The sequence below is a fragment of the Sinocyclocheilus grahami genome, unplaced genomic scaffold, assembly GCF_001515645.1.
Source record: "Sinocyclocheilus grahami isolate Dianchi unplaced genomic scaffold, SAMN03320097.WGS_v1.1 scaffold464.1, whole genome shotgun sequence".
Classification (NCBI taxonomy): Eukaryota; Metazoa; Chordata; class Actinopteri; order Cypriniformes; family Cyprinidae; genus Sinocyclocheilus; species Sinocyclocheilus grahami.
This window is the reverse complement of record NW_015505643.1, coordinates 223,715-227,824: the sequence shown is the minus strand read 5'-3', so window position 1 is coordinate 227,824 and position 4,110 is coordinate 223,715. Positions and strand designations below refer to the sequence as shown.

The following is a 4,110-nucleotide window of genomic DNA, read 5'->3' as shown; positions in this document are numbered from 1 at the left end:
AGTAGAGGATGTAGAGATAGGATGCAGGTTAGCAACATTGCATTGCCGTCTGCGTGTGACCTTAGAGCGTTGTCGAGAGACAACCGGAATGGTTTGGAAACACATGATAGAGGTGGAAAAGAGAGGACAGAAAAGGAGAGTGTACAGGGAAGAGCAAAAATATACTTAAGTGCCTTGGCGAGTTCGTTGCTCGGTGAAGTCGTGCAGGTAAAGTCGCAGGTCTTTACACAAGGAGGCCTGAACGCTTCCGCTGATGCTTCCGCGTCAGCGTCAGCGCACAGACATCAGATAAATACACAGTCTAAGACACTAGAGTGAAAACAGCTGTGGCCGCTTTCTAATTAGCACAGCCAATAGTCTATAGCAGGGCAATTCCTCAAATCGAAACTACAGTTCGCACTTAAACGCAAGCAATTAAATTTCACGCGCTCCTTCTTAGCCGAGGGCAATTATTATAATTACCAGAAAGTGCAATCAACAATACAAACGCAAACAAAAAAATAATGTAGAAATAGGCAGAAAACAAAATATTCCTTCCTAGCAGCAAGTAATAATTCCAACAGCAGATCTATAAACAAGTATTACGCGGGACACTCACGTGCAGCCGTCTGTCTCTTCTGTTGACTAATCGCTTGACAAAACTAGTTGACTAGCCGATTAAATGGAACTGCTGCTGCTAGTAGACATTGGAAATATGAATCAAAATTGAGTCATTTTAATGTTAAGTTTTAAAAATAATAAAGAGGAAAATAAATTAATTTAATTTCGCTTCAGACCTTGCATGCATGCGTTTTTCCCGGACACGTCCTGGCCAGGATTTCTATATTGCCTACAATATCCAGGTTTTCCTGTTTTCATACTTGCTAAAGGTAATGATCGAAAAGTAGTTTGACCAATAACATGCAGACATTGTACATAATTGACCAATCGTGTCACGTGAGAAGTTGGGATCTACAGAGAACGGTCAAAGTGTTGCAGATACGCATACATATTAGGTGTGTTCAACTTGAAGCAGCGCTGCGCAGACCGATCAGAAAGCATAAAGAGCCATCTACTCTCTATCCACCTTATTCTTCAACACGGAAGTAAGCCTATGGTCGAGACTTCCGGTTCATTAGCAGCTGTAGGGCAATGTGCAGTAAACCTGTTTGCACTACAAACCAGTGTGTTCATAATTGAGATAATACATTAAAATAATAAGGTAACACATACCAATTTGCAATATCAAGCAGTAAAACAAGCTGTTTTGTACAGCTAAAAATAGCTGGACATGGTGAGACTGGAAGCCAGACCCATAAACATTACAAACGGCCACGTCCACTCTTACGGGAAGAATAAGTGGATAGCTCTCAAGGTACTTTGATGTCATAACACCAATCGGCCTACGCAGTGCAAACAAAGCCAAAACCTGGATATTTTAGGCAATATAGAAATCCTGGCCAGGACGTGTCCGGGAAAAAGGGCATATATGGTCACCCTAGTATAATGCCTAAAAGCCAGCTGCTTTGTTTACAGGGCAACCATGGTAACAGCTGTATATTTCTGCATGTCCTAAAGCGCCACCTAACGTTATAAAGTGAATTTGCATTTTCATTCAGCCTGTCTGCTTCTTTTGCTACCATCAGTGTTGTAAATTTTACAAGTGGTACTCACTGCAGAGTCAAATGACTTCTAGTTCCTCCTCCCTGGAAGTCTTGCGAGCTAGACATAAGCTCCACCCATTTGCTCTGCAGTGAGCAGCCTCTCAAAGTTTAACCGTTTGACGGAAAGCAAGAACGATTCAGATAATAAGGTATCTGGAAATATTTGTCAGTTTTATTCATAGTTTAAGTATTTCAAATGGATCGCACACAATGTTTGACTGTCTTCTGAGGGTTTCCTACTTTTAGACTAGTAGACTAGTCTTTCCATTTAAATGACTATGAAATTAGTCGTAGCGCACATCCCTATTGTGAATTTCCAATTTATTTGAAAAATTACTGGACAATTTAACCTATTTATTATTAATCCTGTACATATTTGCATACTTTTTGTTGTTGAAATGCCAAATGTCATGCCAAATTGAAAAGATATTCCTATTAAAGATGCATAGTATATATTTTACACAAAACTTTTCTTTTTTGTTTTTTACAACAGTCCTAACAGCTGTATGAATTTTTTTCTGATATTATGAAGATTACATTCTGGTTCAAAATAAAATGGCAGTAATGTACACTACCGTTCAAAAGTTAGGCATCAACATGATTTTTTTTGAAAGAAATAAAAACCTCAGCAAGGATGCACTGATCAAAATGGACTTTTACAATTGTTACAGCAGATTTCTAGTTTAAATAAATGCTGTTCTGTTCTTTTGAACTTTCTATTCATCAAAGATTCTGAAAAATATATATATATCATGGTTTACCATGATATCTTACAAAACCCCAATCAACCATAATGCAACATATGAGACAATAATACTCAGTCTGCACTCTTCAGAGCACTCACTTCAAGAGCTCTGTCCTTCGGAGTGAGTAGGGCACTTTTGAATGAATTCACCCCTAATCTCATTAGCTTGTAGTTGTTGTTTAGTAATGGTAAGGTATGCTCTTTACAGGTGAAGGTTGTCTGGGTTAATGTTCCAGACAGGACAATCTTCTGTGTGTCACTTGACACTGCACTTCTTTGTCACTGTAAATACTAACACTGTAATGACATGACTGAGGAAACTCTTACTTTAATTTGCTACTAAGCCAGGTAAATGAAATAGACTAAAATCTGATGATAGACAATTTAAATGATAAAAGCTGCATCAGTAATCAACATTTTTTGTTGTTTCCTTTCTGTTGCAGCCTTGTGAGTCTTGCCTATGAGAGACTTTTCCGTCAGCCGTTGGACTCCTACAGAGGGGAAAGGGCATGACTGCCCGTCAACGAACAGCAAGTTGACGGGACGGACCTGTCAATGCAGGTGTCACTGAAGCCACTGCTGGACATCAGATAGAGAGTGGACACTGCAGCCTCTCCGACGAGCAGTAAGACAGGAAGTCCATCAAGCCAGGTGTCAAACTGTTTAAGACCCACTCCAATAATGCCTTAAAGACACAGTACACTACATATTTATGTAAACGAACCTGCAGCAGGAGACTTCTTAAAAAAGCTTGACAAGTTTTCATTTTCCTCTTTATGAGTGAATCAGTGTCTTGCAAGATCAGATGTGAATATTTTCTTATAATAGAGAAACATTTGTTTGGGTGTAATATTGCCATTTGTTTTTTGTGTTTTTTTTGTTTATTGTTTTCTTTCTTTTTTTTTGTGGTAGGCCTGGTGAAAGCTGTTCAGTATAAGTGAAGGGAAAGTCTACTGTCTGTCTGTGGCATCCTCTTCCATCTAGTTTTATCTCTTTTAATTTCCTAAACCAAAAGACTGCCAGCTGGAATGGAGAAATTCAGCGGCAGTGCTCAATGATGTCAATCTGAACAGGTCACACATTTACAGTATGAATGCAGGGTCAAATCACATTCCCTTCAGCACCAGACTCATTGCTTTTACTCAAATCTTCAACAATCAAGAACAATCCGCTTTTAGATTAGAAGAGCTGTGTCTGCCATCAAAACCCTCAATGTTTTTTAAGGGATAGTTCACCCCAAATTTCAGAAAATATGGTGATAGGTTATTCACCCTCCTTATGTTATTCCAAACCCATATGACTTTCCTTTTTCTGAAAAATATATTAGTGTGGTTTTTTTGTCCATTCAATGCAAGTCAATACGTTTACATTGACCCAAATAATCAATTTTTAATCTGAAATGAAATTTCACTCAGACTATAAGAGATGGTGTAGAACTGAAATAATTCAATGAACAGGAAAAAATTAAGCTCATAAATGATTAAATCTGGCTATTTTTTCAATCGGACTCTTACGAACATATGTAGTGTCATGGAGCGTATGTTTTTCTTGTGATCGTGCATATGTTTAAATGTAATGTCTTATTGGTCAGTGGAGGAGACTAAATATATACCAAGTATTTGGTAAAAAGTTTGTCTGACATATAAAGTCATGGACAAAAATATTGTCACCCCTGCATTTCTCACAGAAAATTGCTCATTGTATTCTCATGTTTATTTATTT

General features: G+C 38.1%; 1 protein-coding gene across 3 annotated transcripts in view; it reads left to right on the top strand.

Annotated features, from left to right (window-relative positions):
- Positions 1 to 3,654, top strand: part of LOC107553071 (potassium voltage-gated channel subfamily A member 1-like) — a 59,732-nt gene extending 56,078 nt beyond the window's left edge. For all 3 annotated transcript variants that reach the window (XR_001604927.1, XR_001604926.1, XM_016235160.1), the window contains exon 3: positions 2,832 to 3,654. The gene's annotated coding sequence lies outside the window, so the exon portion shown is untranslated. The remainder of the gene's footprint in view (positions 1 to 2,831) is intronic.
- Positions 3,655 to 4,110: the final 456 nt, after the last annotated feature.